The sequence below is a fragment of the Pantherophis guttatus genome, chromosome 1 (genome assembly GCF_059756535.1).
Source record: "Pantherophis guttatus breed Tessera chromosome 1, ASM5975653v1, whole genome shotgun sequence".
Lineage (NCBI taxonomy): Eukaryota > Metazoa > Chordata > Lepidosauria > Squamata > Colubridae > Pantherophis > Pantherophis guttatus.
This window is the reverse complement of record NC_142063.1, coordinates 149,632,308-149,655,534: the sequence shown is the minus strand read 5'-3', so window position 1 is coordinate 149,655,534 and position 23,227 is coordinate 149,632,308. Positions and strand designations below refer to the sequence as shown.

At 36.9% G+C, this 23,227-nt stretch overlaps 1 protein-coding gene across 7 annotated transcripts in view; it reads left to right on the top strand.

Moving 5' to 3' along the window:
- The window catches only part of COBLL1 (cordon-bleu WH2 repeat protein like 1), a 109,237-nt gene that overhangs the window by 18,691 nt on the left and 67,319 nt on the right, over positions 1-23,227 (top strand). The window contains exon 1 of one of the 7 annotated variants that reach the window (XM_087881987.1): positions 4,199-4,264. The exons of 5 other annotated variants lie outside the window; for them this stretch is intronic. The gene's annotated coding sequence lies outside the window, so the exon portion shown is untranslated. Of the gene's footprint in view, positions 1-4,198; positions 4,265-23,227 lie in introns of those variants that run through there. One more of the 7 variants, XM_087881986.1, reaches the window with a different exon arrangement.

Genomic DNA, 23,227 nt, shown 5'->3' with positions numbered 1-23,227 from the left:
TCAGTTACATCTCTTTTTTGGCCCATTTTGCCTGAAGAAAAGAAGCAGTCTAATAATTATACATACCTTGATATAGGGTATTGATCTCCTTAGGTCACACCCTCCCTCATTACACAAATACACATCACCTGATATGCTTATATCCACTGCATTCAAGTTTATACAGCTTGGAGGTGGAAAATATGCATAAAAATGATGATATGGTCAACATATTTAACTTGCCTAATAATTGTGCACACAGTGTATATAGACTGATGCTTCTTTTCTGAGTCAGAATGATGAGTCCATATTTCATTAATTGGAACAATACTGTGAAGAAATTCCGTACCTTCATTTTCTTAGCTTGACAGCCATAGTTGACAAATTTCAGTGCTTGAGATTTTAATCCCTGCGGTCAGCATGTAAAGAATTCATCTTGCACAAACTTTCTGATATTACAAAACATCAACAACATATCCCACAAATCCTTGTGACATGCTAAACCTGGCAGTAAATTATCTTTGAGTAATCCACAAGTCACTCATCAATCTTTTTTTTGTGAAACTTCTCGGTTGCTATCTTAGATTATCCACTTTGCTCTTGATCACACAAATCAGCTCTTTTTACTCACTGTCATTACATTTTTTTTTTAGCTCATCAACCTTCCTTCAGGAGTCATTTTCAATTGGAAAGCCTCTTCAGCAATCAGAAATTCAATAATGGCATGTTGCTTAAAATGCTGTGACTTGATGCAGGCATTTCATGAATAATAGCTATTTCCCACCCACTGAAATGAAGAGATGCTAAAGAACATGTCAGAGTTTTTAGTATGTCAGTACTGCCATCTATTGGTGATTTTTAACACTGGAAGCATAACTTTTCATGCAATCCTTGTAACATAGTCACATATTTATCTATGTCAGTTATAGTAAGGTCTGAAGGAATTTCATAAATAAGGCTACGCAAAGGCCAATGATTTTGAAAAGCACCCAAATGTTTTTGGTGTGGCATGTAAGAACAAAGTAAGAGAGGACATATTAATTTTATTATTTAAGTAAAACAGCAAAGAAAGCAAAAACAAAGAAAGCGTAAATATACATATACATAAATGAAATCACACTAGAATGAAGGTTAAAATAAGATAATGATTATAAAAATATTTAAAGGAGAAAAGAAAGAAAAAAACATAAAAAAGGCATCTCCCCATTTTTTTGTTCAACCATTAATTGTTACTTAAATATTTTTATATAATGCTGTGTTTTGGACATCTGCAATTAATGCTCATTTAAATTTGAAATCATTTTAATTATTTAAAATAGTTCCTCTTTTTCTTTAAAACACATATTCTAAATATTTAAGATTGATTTACAATATGATATGCTATGTCTAAAGTAATCATTCCTGCTTGAGTTTGGATAGACCTCTGTTGTGAAAGTACAGTATAGAGAATAATTTTTATAATAAATGCAGTTAATTCAGCAAAAAGGGCTGGGTTGTCTAAGGGATATGGGGAGTACCCTTTTCTCCCCTTCCTTTATAACATTGTTCATTATGTGCATAACATTCCTCATGTAACAATTGTTCCTATGCATAGGAAAAGGTATGCATCCTGCCTCACATGACACATGCTTTAAAAACAGAGATTATGCTCAATTGCAAGAGGTTAGGTTTGCCACAGTATGCTCTTTTTCCATCACAGAAATTCAGTCTCTTTTGGAAAATATAATAAAACTGTGGAAAGCACAGTTCCCATTTATTAAGCTATTACGCAAGTTAATACGAAATAAAGCTATGTAGCAATGCAAAGTTAGTAATAAATTTTCCGTTTCAGGTTCAATTATGTACATTTTATTAGAAGCATTATATGAAACTTGCAACAATATTTTCCTGTAAAGTCAGTAAAGCATAAATATTTTCCCCTGGTGGTAAATGGATTGGTTTTATGTACTTTCATTCCATTTACCTGTGATGTTTTTCAAAAGCCAGGTTAAATCAGATAAATTAGGAAGAATATTGGATGCTCCTTTCCCATATGCTTAACATAGTAGCTTTATCCATTAGGTTATCTCTCTCTCTCCCCCCCTTCCCCCCCCTCTCTCCCCCTCCCTCCCACCCTCTCCCTCTCCCCCTCTCCCCCCCCACATGAATAAACAATTAGTTCAATCTTTCTAATCTTGTGAGCAGCTGAAAGCGTTCAAGATTTCTGCTAAGAAAGTTTTGGGAAAAGGTTCCTTTCCAGCACTTCTCAAATTATCCAATTGAGATTATTTACACTGGGAGCTTTTACCAGGATCCCTGAACTGCCTTAGAGAGAGAAGATAATAGCAGAAATTCAGCAGTGTCTTTTAGTTTAGTTGTCTAGGGTAGAAAATGAACAAGAACCAACCAGTGGAGCTATAAGGGACTGCTGCATGTTCCCTGTTGTTGCCTGCTTCTTCTTTACAAGAGATCAGGGGCCTTAGAAAAATGAAGTGCTTCATAAAGTTATTTTATATGCTCTTTTCTGGGATTTGTGCTGCATCTCACCATTATAGAAGTTGGCCAATATACTGTAGTGCAGGAGTACGGATAGTGGGCAAAATGGATAACATTGCAATCTATCTTCATCTGTTTAGCAAAAAGTCTTTTTCATTGTTGCAATTGTGATGATGAATCAAGAACTAGTTAGCTCTCAGCACAGCACTGATTTTTTTTTAGTTTCTGGATTGAGATACTTAACACAAATACGGTGGTGATATTCTATGACAACTAAATATAAAAACAAGGACATGTACAATTCAAAATTCTTGCTAAATGTTTGTTTTTCCAAAGATGGGAGATAACTGAAAACACGCAGAACAACATGCATAGGAAACCACACAGAATAATATGCATAGAAACCACACTTAAGCATCTTTAGGTTTATATGAAATGTCAGATGAAGTGACATTGTTCTATATCAGGCCTACATGGCTTGGGACCAGGTTACACGAATGACCGTCTTTTCCTGATGACATCTACCTGACCCATCAGAGTAGGGAGGCTATGGGTCCTTTCGCCTAAAAAGGTTCAACTAGTGGGATTAAGAAGAAGGGCCTTTTCTGTGGTGGCTCCCTCCCTGTGTAATGTCATGTCCACAGAGATAAGATTGGCCCCCACTTTGACACTCTTTCGGAAGGCCCTGAAGACCTGATTTTGTCAACAGACCTGGGGACCCAGAGTGGGATGGGCCCCATCAAATGGCTTATTTGATTGTTGCCATTGGGAGTGAGTGGTTGGAGGGTTATTGCTTGTTTTTAAATTGAGTTTTTATCTTTGTAAACCACCCAGAGTCACCGAGAGGGACTTGGGTGGCCATACAAATTTTCTTAAATTTAACAAAATAGAACTATCATTTTGTATTTGCAGAAACTTCTTTTTTACTTCTTACCTCATTGAACTTTATTATGGTCATGATTCTCTTTCTGGTCTTCTTAAGAGAACTGCATTGAATCACCAATCTTAACTTTTAAGCATTTCCTCCTATTCATTATTGTTCTAAGAAAATAACTTTGTAGGATCATTTTTCCCAAGTCTATTTTTCTCTCTTTGAATTATGCTCTTTGCTTATCTGAATGGCTAAACATTATATGAAGCTGTGATGCTTATCAGCATGTTAAGAAATCCTTTTGTTCCTCCATAATTATGCAAGCATTGCCTTGATCCTGCTCTTCCAGCCTTTTCCAGTTCAGGTATTGTAGCTATGAATACATCTAGTGAATCATAAGAGCGTTGTAGGCTTGACAAACAAGACTTTTTTTGCTTGGGATAAAAAGGAACACACCTAAAAATTACTTGGCTTACAAAAACACCTGGCCTCTTCTTCTCTCTGCATTTGTGGCAGTGTGGTCCTTGTGTTTTTAATCCGTTTCCATCCTCTGAACAGATAGTTCTTCTTTCTGTAGTTTCTTACCCTGAAAATCAGCCAACAAAATCAGAGGAGAGGGTGGTGGAAGATTCTCAGCTTGCCAAAACTCAGCCCAGAGCAAATTTATTTATGGCATAGTTCTGCATATTTGGGAATCACGTCACCTCAAGCAAGAGCTGAAACTTCAGCCTTTGCAATATTGCAGGTTAGCAATAGGCAGGCTTTGTGTGGTAAATGGGTACAGCTTGAAAAGTTTACTCAACATCTACCCTCTGGGGTTACTGATGAAAGGGTGTTTTTTGTTGGGATAGTTCTTAAGCTTCTTTTTCCCCTCCCCTTTTTCATTACCCAAGTAGATGTTGCTTACTGCATGTGAAAACTCTTGCTTGTTTTCAGGAGGTAAGTAGATGGGGTTTTTCATCATAATGCTGTCATTTCAGCGTGATCGCTACAATGCTTTTATTCATCCATTTGCATTCATGCTCTCAGTCTTATCCAACCATGATGCCGCTTAAAAATACAGTATCTGTATAATGTAATTTATACAGTTTGTTATGCTTTTTGTAAAATGTGCAAATATCTGTTGTAATTATGGAGTTTAAAAAAAAGGCTTTCATGACAACATGATATAATGTTAGCATTGGTGAGCAGGAAATGGGACTGATTTTCTTTTATTATTTTTTTTTCTCCAGTGGAATGTTCAGTTTTCTTACCCTTCATTTAGATTTATGAGAGGGTCAAATCAGAAGAAAAATGAAAAAAATATATGTTTTCAGAGATCATGTTTCAAGCTGCTTATGTTCAAGATAAATATAGTTGATAGGGTTATAACACTATAACTTTTGGCTCTACAAATAAGGGAAATGTTTATTACTTTATGGAGATTGAAAATTGTCTTATCACAATGCAGAAAAAGTTTTACCTATTCTTTGTAGAATAGAGAAGGGTGGTGATGGATGATGGAGTATCACAGTTGAAAAAATCAAGTGGCTGAATCTTTAATATTTTGTCTAACATTTAGGCCCTGTAACAGAGTGGCAGCATAAAATATTCTTTGCTCAGATATGTCTGTCATACAACAAATTGTTCCTGCCTGGTTTTGCGGAACTGTTTCCCACTCTTCCTCTTTCTTTGATACAGCCTTTTATCCAATAAGTAAATATATACCGGTAATATATTCATACACAAAACTCTGATATCATAATGTATTTTATTCAAGTGAGGTGAAATGAGTAAATGGTATTTTACTCTTCCATTTTATTTGATGTGATCTTCTTAAGAGATATTCTGGCATGAAACTTACATTTAAATTATTTCACCTGTGACTTAAAATATAACAAGATTTTAAGACCCTACCAGTAATAATGAACCTATTAGTACCAGGAGTTAGTATCTCGAGATTAGTTAGCAGTGCCTAACTAATTTTATTCAAACTTGGAAATTAAGCGGAATTTGACGTTAGTATTTAAATGGGAGACCATGGAGGGCTTTAGCCAATGAATAGAAAAGGAATTTGAGAGCTTTGGCCAATGAGGAGAATAGGGGTTTCCCACCACTGCTGGAATCCCTGTATCATGCATGTTTAAAAATATGTTTGCACAGCTAGTGCTTTTTCACCTTTTAAAATGGATGCATCTAAATTTCTGATGTGTAACAGATGGCTTTATTTTGGCATTTTACTGTCACACTAGCTTTATGAAAAGTTTGTGCTCTGTTGTAAAAGAATGAAGATAAGATCCAGATGTTTCCAAGATAATGCCATTGCCTCATCATGAAACTTGAAAACTTTGCTGAAGGTTTAGCACATCCTATCTTTAAAGGTATTTTTTAATTCATCAAGTGCCATCATACTGTCTTTGTCAGTCTCTTAGCGATCACATAAATAGATTTTCTCTGTGACAATCTATCCCTAACTGAGATAGATCTCACAATAGTGCAGTATACTTTTCACTACTAAGCTAGAATAATTTAGAAGTTGTAGAAAAGCTTTAACAATGAATTCTTTAAAGTAAATGCATCTGGATAGCTTTTTTCAGATGATTCACGTGAATGTGAAAATACCTTATTGAAAGGTCTCAACAAAGCAGGTTCAGAAATGTCCTTATGATGTGGACTTGAATTTTAAATCATGATATTAAAGATGAACAAGCAAATGCTTACATATTGATGAGATTGAGGTTGACCTCAAGCATCTTAATGCACATAAACTATTAGGAACAAATGGATGCAAAACCTATTGATTATTATACCTGTATTGTGAAATATTGAGCTTTGAGTTGATTTTATATGCAGTGACTAGAGAGAAAGCCTTCTGGAATATACAGGTAGTCCTTGACTTGCAACAGTTCATTTAATGACCATTCAAAGTTATAATGGTACTGAAAAAAGTGACTTATGACCAACCCAGATTATTGGGGGCAATATGCTGACTTTGTAAACAGCTTAGAGAAGGCTGTAAAACACTGTGAAGCAGTATGTAAGTCTAAGTGCTATTGCTATTTTCATGCTTACGAACATTGCAACATCTCCATAGTCACATGATCAAAATTAAAATGCTTGGCAACGTTTTGACTTATATTTATGACAGTTGCAGTGTCCCGGGGTTACATGATCAACTTTTGTGACCTGACAAGCAAAATCAATGGGGAAACCAAATTCACTTAATAACCATGTTACTAACTTAACAACTGTCATAAGAAAGATCATAAAAGGCAGATAGAATGACGTATATGTTGAAAGAAAAAGAGGATTCTGAATTTTTTCAAAGTTGAGACAGTTGGTATCAGTGGTTGAATAAAATTGATCCCATCCTCTCAGTTTTAAATTGAATTCGGTTTTAATTGGGTTGTTTTAAATCTTGGGCTGAAATTATTTAATTGTTTTTTAAACTGTTTTTAAATTTTATATGCAATGTTTTATCTCGGCTGTACACCGCCCTGAGTCCCGCAGGAGAAGGGCGGTATAGAAATAAAATAAAATAAATAAATAAAATAAATAAAAGATTTGAGATGAAGTGAGGGCCTATGTTAATATGAAGAGAGATATACTTATTTAGATTGAAAGATAATTGTATGAAAATCACATTTGGGGATTACTTACCTTATTTTGTGTTGTGGGCATAATTATTTACTAATGAGAGCAGGAACAATATCTGCTGGGATAGATGTGGGGTTTTTTTATGTTTAGTGTTATGAATGGGGGAGGGAGAGAGGGGAATGTATGGTTTTTGTTTGTATGTATAAACAATGTTTTTGTCTTGTGTTGATTATAATTTGAAAAAGTTAATAAAATTTATTTAAAAAAAAGAAAGTTCATAAAATGGAGGAAAACTCATCTAACAAATGTCTCGCTTAGCAACATAAATTTTGGGCTCAGTTACAGGATTACCTGTAATTGCCATTAATACTAATACTTCATTGGGTTTACTTATCAGTGATCCCTCGTGATTCTGTTCTATGATGTGATCAAGAAAACAATGTTGATAAACCAGTTTAGGAAAAGATCTGTCAAGGGAAGCTATGTTTCAGTGCCAACTATAAAGCATCGGTACAGTTTCGGAGAAGCCTCACTTTATTGATTTCTAATTCCTACTGGATTGGCTAAACTGATTGGTAAGTCACTCCTGGAACCAGAGTTTGCTAAAAAAGAAAAGAAAAAAGAATCAAAAATCAAAACTTGTGCTATGTCTCCATAACTTCAAAGGTTTAATCAGTCAGTATAATGTATATTTGAGCTGAGTTTTGGATATATATATATATATATATATATATATATATATATATATATATATATATATATATATATATATACACACACACATACGGTATATATGTCTATGTGTATAAAATCTAGCATATTTATATAATGGGGGCTGATGGGGAGGAGGAATATATTTTCTGTGTACATTTGGAATGGAATTCTCAATAAAATATTTATTTTTGTTACTAAACTGTCCTTTAATTTTTTTTTAAATGGAACAATATTGAAAGCCTTAGGTATATTGAAATTTAACATTTCGCATCAGCTGCAAATACATTTCAGCTGCATTACATAATTATTTACTAATGCTTGTCGGCAGCTTTATAAAACTGTATTATGTGGATTGCCAAGAGCTGCTTGGAATTGTGGTGGTGCAAAAAAGCAGCAAATAAACGTCTAGGGAGAGGAATTCACCAATATATTAATATAAATACATTATAGAGTTTTATTTGTCTTTATGGCATATTCTTACAGTAACTGAGAGAAAATGGCTTGCTCCAAGTTATATAGTGTAGCCTGCCCTAATTTGGTGCCTCCCAGAAACATTGGACAAATGACAATGCTGTGGAAATTGAAGTTCAATATTTAGAGCATTCTTTGGAAAGCACAAATTCCTTATATATGGCACAAACTGTAAGAACTTTGACCCATAGAGAGCTTAACATTTGACATTAAATATTTCTATTTAGATTTTCCCATTTTTTTACTTTAGTACTAACATTTGGGTTTTTATGTGTTGGTATGTATGTGCATACACACAAATACATGCATTTTCTGTACAACTTTTTCTGTTTTTCTTTTTATTATAGCCATAGTTTATTTTCTGCCCTAGTGAAAATAATTTTCTGGGCCGGAAACACTATATGATATTAGATAATGACAGGGTAGATAAAGTTAAAATGATACTATCTATCCCCCAATATAAAATTAGAAGAGTAGTTTAAGAGATGATGTTGATGGAAGTGTAAGGTGGTCATAATCACCTCACTTCCCAATAGTTTTTTTAAAAAATGTGTGAAAAGAGAAACACTGCAAATTATTTGTCTGAATTTTTCAAAGGAACATTTGCATTACTTTAAAGCAGTATTTTCCAGCTTTGGCAACTTGAAATAGGTGGGTTTCAACCAGGGGTGAAATGATACCTACAGGTTCGGACCGGTTCACCTGAACCGGTAGTAATAAAAGCTACTGGTTCAGGCAAACTGTTAGTTTAAAAAAAATGGTACTGGTTCGGGCGAACCGGTATTTCCGACAATCAGCTGTGCCGCACGATTTATATTCTGCTTTTTAATTTCTTTCTAATTTCTTATTATTCTAATTTCTTATATTCTACTTTCTAATTTCTTTCTAGCAGGAAATCCTGCTTTCTAGTGAATCTAAATCGCACGGCACAACTGTTCTCCCCCCCACTGTTCTACTTACCTTAGAAAAGGCTTCTTACTCCTCCTTTTCCAGCGCTGCGCGGTAGTGCATGCGGTGCGCATGTGTGCGTTTAGCATGCACTGCGCATGTGCATGCGAAGCAAACCGGTAGCAGACTTCAGAGTATTTGATTTCAACTCCCAGAATTCCCCATCCATCATTGAAGTCCAGTCTTCTTAAAGTTCCTAAGGTTGAGAAGGAACTGAACATACTTGGGCAAATTTAATCAGGAGCATATTACAGAACGTGGTGTGAAGCACGGCCTTTTCTCTTGGTCTTGTGATAGTTTAATGATGAGAATAAGTACCGTACATTTTCTTCTAAGGCAAGCCCATATCCATAAAACAGGAATTAGTGGTTCAACAACAAATTCTCCCCAAAATAAAATAACTTGCAAAATTGGAAGGTATAAATTATAAGGAATATGTGGAAGTTGTTACACAAAGCTTGCATACTAATTATATAGCTGCATTTACTTAGAGAAAACAGGATGCTAGTTTTGCAAAAAATTACAGTATAAATGAAAGGATATGCTTCTATTTATAGAAGAAAGAGTTAGTTCTCTTTTAGTTTACTAAATTCAGCTGAGTAATAGTAGCTTCCAATCTTTGCAAGGATAAGATGTTCTTTTTCAAGCATCTTTTGCTAAAAATGTCTAATATAGAGATTTAATTTTTATATATATATAACAGAGTTACATATAACAGAGTTGGAAGGGATCTTGGAGGTCTTCCAGTCCAGTCTTCCAGTCCAGTCCAACCCCCTGCTTAGGCAGGAAACCCTACATCACTTCAGACAAATGGTTATCTAATCTCTTCTTAAAAACTTCCAATGTTGGAGCATTCACAACTTCTGGAGGCAAGTTGTTCCACTGATTAATTGTTCTAACTATCAGGAAATTTCTCCCTAGTTCTAAGTTACTTCTCTCTTGATTAGGTTCCACCCATTGCTTCTTGTCCACCCATTGCTTCGTGTGTGTGTATTAAGTGTTTTTTTTCCTATCAAGACACCTGGTCTACCCCAGCATGTGGGAGGGAGCGTACTGCATCCTCCTGTTCCTATGCCTCTCTGCTATCCGCCTCTGGAGGATCCGGAGTCCGCGCATCGCTCCCAGATAGCCCTGGCCCCATCTCTACCTCCGACGCAAAGCCCTTGTCCGGGCCTTCCCCTGACTCCAGGACTGGCCCATTGTCGTCCTCAGCCTCCTCACTGTCCGACTCCGCTGCTGGCGGACCACAACAGTGTGTGTGTGTGTGTGTGTGTGTGTGTGTGTGTGTGTGTTTAAACCATAAAACAAGAGTTTAGGTATCACTATCATTGTTTTCATAGGCTTAATAATAGCAATAGCTCTTAGACTTATTTACCACTTCACAGCCCTCTCTAAGCAATTTACAGAGTCAACATATTACTTTACTTTTACTTTTATTTGATTTATATACCGCCCTACTCCCAAAGGACTCAGGGCGGTGAACAGCCAACAATATAAACAATAGAACCTGGAAGAGAGCAGCTGGCCGGTGTGCATGCAATGGTGGCCAGCTTCGCTTCCGGGTTCCATCACACGCATGCGTGCCACCCAGCTGGTCTTTGCGCGACCTGGCACTTGGGCATCCACACGCTGGAACCTGGAAAAGCATCTGGCGACGGTGCGCATGCCCACAGAGAGGGCTCTGTGTGCCACCTCTGGCATGCAAGCCGTAGATTCACCATCACAGGCCTATATAAACACACTCTTTAATACATTTTCCCTGTTAGGAAATATTCCCTCTCCCAGTCCAAAGTGCTGTAGAATTTTGCCAACCACACAAATATCAACTGTTGTGTCATTACCATTTAACGTACATTTGCTCTGAATAATCCCTGCAAGACATTGAGTTAAATCTTGCCTTAGGAGGTCTCAGAATATACATCTGTGATTTTTTTCCCTCCTGCATTGCACTGATTCCGGGTTCAGTTCCTGGAATCATTAATTAGAAGTAGCAGGAAGCAGGTGATGAGAAAGATGAGCTTCTGCTGCTTAGAATAGTCTTCTCTATTGGCCTTGTCCCACTTCCTTTGCTATTGGTCATTTCATCCTGCTAAGAAAATCACTATTGTTTTGGATTTTAAGGTCTGCTGTTCTGCAGCTGTATAAGAGTATTATTTTCTGTTACTTTAATGTGAGGTCTTCATTTTACTGCCCAGTTAGGTAGAAAGTGTTCATATGAGCAGTTGTAATTGCTCATTTACCCTTATCAGGTAGAGACAGACAAATCATTTTGCTGCTTGGGCCAAACAAGATCATGCTGTTCCATATTGTATGCTCAGCGTGGTGGCCATTTGGCAATGAATGTTGATTATTTATTAAAGACACAGGAACTATGGAACAGAATTCAGTTAAAATAACCATGTGCAAGTGAACCAGGTTGTTAGAAAGGAATTTTGATTAAAGAGTCTTGAAATCAAAAGTACTAGTTGAGATTGTAATACTGTTCTTTGTTTCTCCTAGTTTTTGAAATTGAAATGCTACAGGCAGATAAATTGTTGTAAATATCCTGTTGGCATGAGCATGCAATGCACAGAGTTTTCCATCTGAAGCATCTGTCTAAGTTGGTTTTATATGGGAGGCATTAAGAGGCATTCTTACTCATCTTATGATCACATTACAGTTAGATAATTGGAAGCAGCTCTTGTCAGATATTTGGGTTTATTTACTGTTCATCTTCAAAAAAACCATCTGCCATAGAATGGAGACGGAGCAGAACAGTAGCATATCATAGATTAAGCTTCTGGATAAATGCAACTTGAATAATGTTTTATCATGGCATTTTATGTTTAATGAAACCATACGCCTGTTTAAAATAACATTCAGAATCAAACCATTGAAAATTTTGTTCAGTTACGTTACATTAATAAATTTCCTATAATGGCAAAACTGGTTTCCTATGAAGAATAGGAAGGAAGCAATTCCTTCTTATTCTTTGCAACATTACGGGAACTCACCAAAATGTCTCTATAAGTTGGTGGACCTGTAAAAGCAGCCCTTTGAGGAGGGCAACATGATGCAGAGGAAGTGAAGGTACATTGATATGAATAATTTTGTTGTAATACAATATTGGATTCCTCAGGAATATATGTGTCTTTTCCTGAGTCAGATTTAGTTTCTGAACAGCTTTGATTGATGGATTGTGTTGTTCTCCTTGCAACTCACATAGGCAGACCTTCCCCAGGTTGATATGTCCCCACCTGGTCCTTTAGATCCCCAGCAATGTACCCATCATGCTTCAATTGAGTCCATCCAACTTGCTGGTGATCATCCTCTTATTGCCTTTTCTTCTACCTTTCCCAGCATTATGGATTCTACACAGAGGCATCTTCAAAGTTTCGAAAGCAAGGGAGGTATGCAGGGTAGCACGATTGATGCAAACTCCATTTTTTTTGTACACGCAAAATGACAATGTTCATATATAAAGAGTGAAACTTCCTTTGTGCTATCTTAACACTGTTTTTGGTCATTTTGATGAAAGCATCAGATACTGAAAACACCTCTGATTCCACAATCTATCCTATCCAGATACATTATCCACATAATCGTGATGGCCCTTTCACGAGTTGTGGACAACTCCCACAATTCCTGCCGTTTGTGTTCTTTGCAATTGGCTTGCAGCAAGCTGAGTTAGTGGAAAAGGCAGAAGTAAAATTGTAAATTGCCGTTGTATGATGTTTCTCTTATTGACTATGGCACTTTAATTAACGACTGAAAGGGAAGTGATGCCATACATCCATCACAGTCAGATGATTTTCCACTTGGCAACTGTGGTGCTTAGTGACTGAGTTGCCGATCCTAATTGTGGTCATTAAGGGGGACTATCTGTATTGAATATCATCTTAGAAGCTGTGGCAAAGGACAGTCCCCAGTATTTTTGAACCTATCCAGCATGTAGTTCAGACACTGATAGATCATGTGAATGTCACATAATAGCCAAAAGTGCCCTAAACTTCAGTTAATATTTCCAGCTGCTATGAAAAAAACAAAACAAAGATAACCCAGTAAACACACGTACTGTACATATTAATTTATCTGTTCAGTACAAGCAAATTAAAATAAATAATAGCAGTTAAAAGGTGGATTGGGGTTTTGTTTTTTACTTGTTAAGTAGGGCAACCTGCAGGCTGAAGGAGCTTATATTGGAATATAGTGTTTACCACTTTATTATGGAAGGATCTCAAATATTAAACTTTACTTTTGGTCTGGGATGGTGGAGAGTTGAATTACAGTATTTATTTTACTTTGGGGGGTTTGTAGATTTCACAACTGTTTGTGGACTTTGTGTGTGCAGTGTCACATGGAAAGAGGAAACTTAACACTGTAGAATCATTTTCGCTTTTGAACAAGGAACAAGGCCTCTAATCCGTTCCCATATGTGGTACATAAAAGTGATAAAACAGGCCTAGATAAAACTCTTGTCCCATGCCCTGAAAATTTTATTCATTAAAGTAAATAATTACCAGAGTTATAGAGATAAGTTTAAGAACTGATGGGGGCAGAGCAAGATCACGTGGCTCCCAGATTTTTCTGTTATTTTACTCAGAAATAAAAAGAGAAAATAAGCAGTTTGGATGGAAGCCAAGGCTCATCAGAATGTGCAAGTAGTTTCACATTTCACGGACTTCAATTATTGGCTTGCATTCTTTAGTAGGCATTTTCTCGCCTCCAGGCTGATAACTAAGGTGTTCCTATTTACCTCTCTAGATCTAAGGAAATGGCTTATTTAATGGTTGGCATTGTACTATCTTTTCTTAAACTGAAGAAATGATGGGCAACTGATAGGCAGGCAAACTTCGATCTTGTTTTTTCTTACCTTGTGACATGTTCAACCCTAGCTGCATGGTCACTTCTTCCCTTCAGCATTCTTCTGTCTAGGGCAATATACTTCAACACTTCTAGTCTCATAAATCCTAATTGGAATTAATTGCTCAGCCCATCTTAGATTTACCAGCCATCTTTACTCTGGATAGAAACTGAAAGAGACCCTTCAATCTTCAACAGCTACTAAAGCTGTCTAATCCGGTTTAGCTATAGTGGGGGTCTCGAGCTGCCAGCCAGATGCTCCTTGGTTCAAATTCTTTTCCCTGAAATCCTTTCTGATCTTGACAAGTCATCTTGGAGGTTTTGGGGCTTTCCTTCCTTCACGAGAAGCAAAAACTATTTTCTTTGCCTAGCTCCTTATCAGCAAAGCAAAGCACAGAATTAGAAAAAGGAGTTTGTTTGGGTTACTTTTCTCAGCTCCCCCCACCCCCAGACCATCTCTACAGCTAATACAGGTATGTGGATTCATGTCTAGACAACACCAAGCATTGCTGACCACAAGTTTCAATTCAGTTCAGTTTAATTCAATTCATTACATCTGTAAATGACTATTAGCTTGTCATGTAAACAATAACATTAATAATAAAATATTAATAAAAGATATCTAAATAATAGATGCATAATGAAAGTAAATAAGTGTGGCAGTGGGATTGAATAGTTGGATTTCATTAATTCTAACTCATGTATGCAGGAGTTTAATCATCCCCTTTATTTTTAAAAAAGTCAACATGACCTCTTTAAGTAATTTGGAAAGATGGAACTAATCATCTTCATGCAGCACTGCAGTAATCCAGAGGGGTAATTTGCTGAAGAAAACAGTGGAAGAAAAATATTTCATAGCAAAAAACAGCATTTGAGATCAATATAAGTATAGTATTAGTATAGAATTGACATGCCCCTCTCATCCGCCTCTGAATTTGATGGAATATTTTTAAACTTCATTTTGAGAGAGCCAATTAAATACTAATTTCTCCAAATGACTTGATGACTCCTTTTATATCTATTTTAAATAAGATTCACTGTCAAGGAGCAGGTGGCAGCTGTAGCTGGAGGGACTTTGCATAGATTTATCTTATGTTCCAGTTGCACCCATTCCTGGACTTCATCACAGCCGCTCACACCCCCATCATTTTCAATTTGTATTACTGTAATGTTTTATGGGGGTGGGGGCTGCCTTTGAACACCATCCAGAATGCAGAGGCTCATGGGGTTTTGCTGTGGTTTGTATATGTTTTTACTGCTGCTATGGTAGCTACACTGTCTTCCACTTCTTTTCTGATCCTCTTCAAGGAGCTGGTTATCACCTTTAAAGCTTCAAATGGCCTGGGACAGTTGTGGGACTGTCTCTCGAAGTATATCTATTCATTCTATCAAGTCTGATAGGGTGGACATGCTCCACACCCCTTTCTTTGAATGTTGCCATCTATTGGGACCTAGTCAGTTTGCCTTTTCCATAGCATCCCCTCCCTTTGACCTCCCCCCCCCCAAAGATCTGACAGGCCCATACCCTCCTGGCCTTCCGAGAACTCCTGAAGTCTTAGCTCTTTCCAAAGGTTTAGGATGTTATGTGGCTAGAGCCCAGGAATTACACTTGTTACTGTTTTATTATTGTTGTAGCTACCCAGGATTATGATACATAAGATGAGGGACTAGGTAAATCGTTTAAATAAAATAAATAATATAAAGCAAACATGCATGCATGCATTGTAATACTTTTTGCACAGTGGAACCCCTACTGAATGTAATATTTTCTTTGACATTTGTGGATGTTACCTTTGATCTGATAAAATATGTTAGAAGTTAGATGGACGACTTCTTGACATCACTGGAGGAATCAGGCCTTTGAACTGCTGGTCAGGAGCTTCTGTTATTAATCTACCACAGGGCCCGTGGGCCAGATGCGTCACATGCTGGTCACGCGCACGCCCGGTTTAGCGAAGGGGAAAAAAAGTCACGATATGTCACGTGACGCCGCTGTGACGATGTGAGTTTGACACCCCGATCTACCAGATAATCCTTACCTTTCTTGAGATTTCTTTCAAATAACTCCATTTAGTACTTTGCTGAGTATTCCAGTTGCAAAGCAGTCTACAAAGGGTGTGGGTTTCTGAATTTGTCCAGCTTAAGATCTAATTTTTCACAACTTTTTTGGAAGACTTTCTTCTTTTTTTAAAAAAAAAGAATCATGAGTTGGCAGTCAGTACCATCAACACTGAGCTTTGGAATTTTTTTGTTTGAGCAAAGGACATTCTGCTTCTCAGAATGGCTGCCCCTTGGGATAGGAAGAATTAGAAGAAGTTTGCTGTTTAGCTAATGTTCTGACACATTTTAACTCAATTACCTCATTGCATGAAACTTTGAAAGTTTTGTAATATGTTAAAGCAAGAGCATGTTTTGCGTGTGTATTTTGGAAGCAGATCTGTTTCTCTGTGTTTTTTAATAATTTTGGGAAGACAAAGTAAAAAAAATATTTAAAAAAAACAAATCTTACAAACACAACTGTAGTTTATTGTGAAAGAATGTTGTTACATATTTAGGTATTTCCTTAACGGGAAAGACCAATTTTTGAGATGATTTTAATTTTAGTTCTTTTCTGTTTTACTGAATAAACTCTCCTTTAGGTGATTGTACTTATTATACCTTTTAATTACAGGAGTTAAAAGCATTCAACTCAGACTCATATTTAAGGCTTAATATATTTGCAACTCATCTGTGAAAAGGTGGTTTGATTGGAAGAAGGAAATCAAGATGAGGTCAAGGTCAGGTATTTTACCAAGATCTGCAGCTTGTAGAACTTAGCTGCTACCAGGGAAGGGAAGTACAAGGACTCGGCCTGCTCAGGCCAAGATTTATCCTGTATGTCAGAGGTGGGGAATGATGTCCCCTTTGATGATGACTTGTGCACTTCAACGAAATAATCTAAATCCCTTTTCCTATCATGCATGAAAAATACACTGCAGAAAATGGAACAATCAATATATGTCTCTGAGTTTGGAGGGAAAATTCTTAAGATGTGTGATCTTTTCTCTTTCATGGTGAATATAAGCAGTGAGGCCCCATGAAAAATGAGATTAGGAAAATGATGTTAATCACAGCTTTATTTAATTTGCCCTTTTAGGTTGTCAAGAATATGCCAAATAAGGTGTCTTCCCATACCTAAGGCAGTTTAATAAGACAGAGAAAAACATATGCTTCAATGCCACATACCATCCACTCACAATAAATGCAATGGGTTATTCTTTAAATTTCCAAAACTGCAGGCATTTTTCTTTATGAAACTGCTGTGCCATCATTTCCATGAACTCCTTCTGTGATGAGTAATAAGGTAATTCCTTGGAATAACAATGTTCTTCTCAAGAGTTCAAGTAAAGTCTGTTGTTGGCATGAGTGAGTTGCAGTTTGAAATTAAGGTTTGTATCTTGAAACATAGATACTCTGAGTTTTTTTAACGTTTGTACTTTCTCCCTATGGGATCTTTGTTAAGATATTGTTGAAGGTTCCAGCGAATTAGTTTTTCAACAGCCTTTTTACATTATACTCAATTTCTAGCAAACTGATGAATTAAATTATGTATTTATGGTGCAGCTGATTGGAGCATTAAATAGTCTCAAATACTCCTTTGGCTGAGACATAAAATTGGCCAGCTAGCTGCTCAAGATGCATTACGCACTGGCCACGCCTATGCCTGGTTTAGTGAAGGGGAAAAAAGTCCCAATAACTCACGTGACACCACCGTGATGATGTGAGTTTGACACCCCTGGTCAAGAGGGAAAGAGGTCACATTACTTCTAGGAACCTACTCCTGAAAAACTGACTGTTCCTCAATCAGACAAAGTTGTGACCACACCTTTCCCTAAGGGCATGATCCAGACTATGAGTTTTCTCAGATGTAGCTTCCATTCCTATACCTGACCCTTTCCCCCACTTCCCAAAGCAGAGAGTTTGCTTAAACATCTCTTGAGCTGCTTTTCTCCCCAACATCATAACTGCAAGCAGAGGCTACCTGAGGCAGTCGCTAAATGAGGACTACCTTTTGTGCTTTGTTTTTATAACTTTTGACCTTATACTTGTTCTCTGCCCAGAGGTGGGCTATTAATATTTTTAAATAAATAAACAATGGGTAGGTTTAAGAATCGTAACAGCAGAACCAGTGTAAAGGAAATGAGAAAATGGATTGCATTATAGCAAATTTCAGTTAGTTTAGGTACTAACAGGCTAAAAACCTCACAGTAAAAATGTCTGAATCAGTTGGCAAGTGATTCTATATACTGTAAATCTGGCAGAGTTGCAAGGTCTATTTAGGGCAGGAAAATTGTTAGCAGGTTGTACCATTAATCTCTGAATCAGAACTCTTTTAGTTGAAGTTCTGGCTTTTTTGGAGTAGCAGGTCAAAGGCTGAGTTTCCAATAAGAAAGTGTTATAATTGGCATTCTGAATTCCACGGGATGTGCCCCTCTCCAACAATGTTTGTTGCTTTGAATTATCTTCTTAGTTTTAAGTTGCTTTAAGGCTAATGTGTTTTGTGTTCAGATCCCCTTTGTTTCCTTTTCTGAGATAGCTGGGATGAACTATTATATAGTACCAAAGTTAAGAATTTCTGAGCATTAGGCCTTATTATAATTATCAAATCAGTTTCTGGCTCTTAATTACAAAGCCTGGGTTAGTATTTGCAGCAACATGTTTAGCTTCAAAAAGAAGAGAATAAAGTCCAGAATCCCTTCACCTAGTCATGAATTGCATCAAATGGGTCATTCTGCTGGCAGAAGGGCATCTGCTAGTTGTACAGGTTCCTTTTTCTATTACTGCAAAGTCCTCAGGTTTCCTTTTGAACTGACTTGGCTTGTACACATGGAGTTTGAGAGAAGATCAAAGGAAGGGCCTGACTGCAGAACTGAAAGGTCACTTGCATAATGCCCATTGTTCCTAGTATCTAGAATTCTGTATTGGTGCCATGTTACATCACACGGCTACACACTCCTGTGCTTTCAGATAATGACAACTGTGTGAGTCTTTGCAAAGTTCTTTAACTATTTTTGTTTTTCCTCTATTTATTCTGGGGAGTGGAAACAGACTTACCCAAAGCCTTCTGGATTTAATTTACTGGCATCAGGTTTGCAAGCAGGTGCCATTTTGAGTCTTATTAATCTGTTTTTTTATGTGAGAAGTTGATTTTCGTAGACAGGGACGATTGTGACAATCAGAATGGAAGAGGAAAATTCATTGTCATGCAAACAACCAGTGCCTGGCCCTTTTTGCTCTCTTGTTCTGACATATTGAAGTATTATGTTTTCAAAGAATGCTCTGCCATTTACTGCAATTTAACAAATTGTTAATGAGAAATGAAGGTCAAGTACTCATATTTTAGAACAGCATAATTGGGTTTCCTTGCGTGAATTACCAGTTTTTAAGATTTTTGATTATTCTGCTTGATTGGATGGGTTCTTCTGACCAGGTGCTTCAAAAAGATACTTTAGCTCAGGGGTCTCCAACCTTCGCATCCAAGGTTTGCTGACTGAGGAATTCTGGGAGTTAAAGTCCACAGGTATTAAAGTTGCCAAGATCGGAGACCCCTGCTTTAGCTAGTCCCCTCCAGGAGGATTCCTCCATGCTCCGTTTTATCCAGGATAAAAGTTTTCTCCAGTGGAATGTTAAGAATGTATTGATAGTTAAGACTGTAAGTGAATGAATGAGATGGGAGTAAAGGATTGCTGCTGTTTTAAACTGTTAATTTTATATATTAAAAGCTTGAAACAAACAATTATACGGATTACAAAAAAATTGCAGTTTTCCTAAACTGGAAAATTCCTGAGTTAGATCTTCTTCATGAACTTCACAGAACATGTTTTCTTCCATACTCTGGTGTAACATTCTTTGTGGCTCTGCAAGTGGCAGTATTTTGAGTAAAGCTGTCACTTTTTATTCCCAAGATGTTTTGATATTTTCAGTTGAACTTGTGCAAATTATTTCAGAGCATCCTTGGCCATTAAAATAAAGGAGAATTCAATCACCTATATCTCAACCTAAACCTATCAATTTAAAGCTGCATAGATTCTGTTTTTGTAAAGAGAGCTGGTTTGATTAGTGGTTAGTGGTTAAGCCAGCAGGCAGAGACTGTGAGTTCTAGCCTCACCTTAGGCATAAAGCCAGCTGGGTGACTCCAGGCCAATCATTCAACCCATGATTTGAGGCTTGACAACATACTGGTTGGTCAATTCCTGGTAATCAATGGATCAATCCTTGGTTGGTCCAAAAATAAGCAGGCACTGCACTTAAGGGCAAATACTAGGAAGAAAAAAAAATACTTTCTAAACCTAACATGAGATGTGATGGGTTTTTGATAGGGCCTCCAGAGTCACTTGTGTGAAATTAGTAGCTGTATAAATCAGATAAAAATGACATTCAGTCATTTATCTAAATAAGAAGGTTTGCATAGCTTCCATTTGATTAAAGTGGAAAGAATTGCTGTGCACTATAATGGTGAGGAGGGTACAGTGGCTCAGTCTCTAAAGACGCTGAGCTTGTCAGCTGAAAAGCGATAGGGTTAAAGTCCCAAGTGTTGCACTATGGGGTGAGCCCCCATATCTTGCCCCGTTCCTGCACACCTAGCAGTTTGAAAGCATGCAAATAAGGGTAGATAAATCAGTACCACTTTGGTGGGAAGGTAACAGCCATCTGTGCGCCTCAATGTATAGTCTTACTGGCCACATGACCACAGAAAAGTCTTTGGACAACATTGGCTTCCTTGGCAAAGAAATGGAGATGAGCACCTAGAGTCAAACACGACTGGACAGAAGAAACCTTTACCTTTATAATGGTGAGAGTAGATCCATATGTACATTCCATAATGTAATTCTGAATGGGAGTTTGTGCAATTGGCATGCTTGGAGTCTTGAATTAGAAGTTATTTTTAAATATGTCCAATAATTTGTATTTTAGTGAATCTTCTAAAGGAGTACTGGAAAGTGCATGAACCTCTTGACTGTTCCTGATAACCTTAATTTTTTGGTCAAGATTTGCACCTTGTCCTGAATCCTGTGATGTTTTCATTATGATCCAGCAATTTGTATGACTAGAGTTTAAAAAAACAACAACAACAACCCACAGCTCAAGTAGAATTGTGAATAAAGCAATTCACTTTCTATCAACAATTTCCTTTAGTCCAAGTGATAGTCAACTCTGGTCCTTATTTAACATTAAGCTGTATTATGGTTAATATTAAACCATATTAAGCCATGTTTTTGACATACTGTACAATGAAATGCAGACCTATCTTACTATCCACAATGGAATTGATCGTGTAGGGCACTTCTTTAAAAAAAAAAAAGCAGGCACAGTATGACATTATGTATGCATAAAGCAAACCCCATTTTTGTATGAAACAACAAATTAGAAAATTGTCTTATTTTTTATGACTACACAACTGGAAAAAAATTAAAAGCAGTTTTGTTGATTGTCATACTTCAGAACTTTGCTTCTGATATCCATGGTGTTAAGTACTTCTGGTTATCTTTCTTGAGGTCCATCAATTTGTACTTTTTAAAAGGATTCTTCTAGATCAAAAATAGAAAGGGGAAATACTTCTGGCATACTTCAGAGCAGTGTGCCAATTCCTGTGCTGGAAGCTTGCTGTTTGCTTTGAAGCATGGCTGCTTCCCAATGCTATCATAATTCTTGGAAAATAAAGGTGGTGCTTCATTCTGAAGTCTACCCCTAACATGTCTGGGAACTAGAGTCAGGGGCAAAACCCTTTTTCACAGATTTATGTCTGACCAAGTTAATTATGGCAGCTTTTTTTGTGAATTGGCTCTCACAATCTGGAGACACTGTTGACACGACACTTTATTTAATTCATTGTTTCGTTTTTCTGCCTCTCTGTTCCTTTCAAGCTCTGAGGGTAAAAATGAAAATTTTATAATTTGTATTAGAGACTTTGCAGAATATTTTCAGACAACAAATAAACTGATTTATATTATTGAAGAATAGAACAACGCTGGATTAGACATTTGTGTAGGCTGTTAATTTAGATACTAATTAACTGCTGGTAATAGTAGAGTCCTCTTGGGTTCAACTCAACCTGTCAGGAATTCATGGACATCTCCAAATAGTTTTCTTAGCATCAACAGGTTGCCATTGCCTTTTTTCCAGAATGCTTTTTTATTTTCTAGTCTAGTCTGAAGCCCTGGAGTTCCCAAGGAATTTCCCATAAAAATATCACCAGTCTAACTGCTTATCCAAGGTCTGCTAGGTGCTGATTTATAGATGGACCCTGGAAATTGGGATGTACAAATAGCTCTTATATACAGCCAGACCTTTAGTATAATTTAACTCAGTCATTTCCTAGCTTCTGTACAGTTGCGGGGATGGCATTTGGCCAGTGAAATGTTGGGCTGAAATGTATAAATAGTATGATTTGATACAGGTAACAACTGTAAATCGAGCCAAGAATTATGGTTTAAGTTGTGCTGGTCGTTAAATGGGTCACTGTGTGACTGCACCCAATTTTTTCAACCTTTATTGTGGCAGTCATTAAGCAAATCCATTGTTCACAATGGGTGTTTTCCCCCCTGGAAACTGAAAGTAAACTCCACTTTCTGGCAAAAAAATCATAAATCACATTCCTGTGACCGCAAAATTTTGCAAACATCTATAAAGTTACCAAGCATCCAAAGTGGATTCATGTAATTGCAGAGGGAAGGCATCCATAGAAACTTTGAATCCATAAGTAGCCCTGGGGAGGCCTATCATAACTTCAAATGATTGCTAAGCATCTGGTCGTAAATCAAGGACTACCTGTATAAGGCTGCCTTACAGCCACAGAAACTGAAGCTCTCAGGGTTTTCAGACCACGTTTTATTCTCTCTTTTAATATTTTTTCACCAAAATGAAACCCAGAGAGATAGCAAAAGTAGATCCTTTCCTAATTTATAAAAAATAGGTGGTTTTTTTTTTGTTTTTTTTAAAATATTGACTTCCTCCTAAAATACTAATACGACTAGGGGAGTGAGGAGGACAAAAGGAACCTTCGGATATATATTCATGCTGGCAAGACCCAAGTGGAATTGGCATTAGATGCAATACTTTATTATTATTGTAATTATTACTACTCATTCTGTCTGAATACCAACTCATCTCCATTGCAAAAAGTGATAGATTTGCCCTAAAGTGGACCGTGGCCTTTTGTGTACTAATGGATGAAATCTGCTATTCTGCACTAGGATTTAAACTAATCTTTGCAAAGTCACTCCTGATATGTTAATCTTCTAGACAACCCTGTTGTCTTTACTTCTTTCTGCATCTTTATTCATGCTGCTACTTATTCATTCTACTTATTGT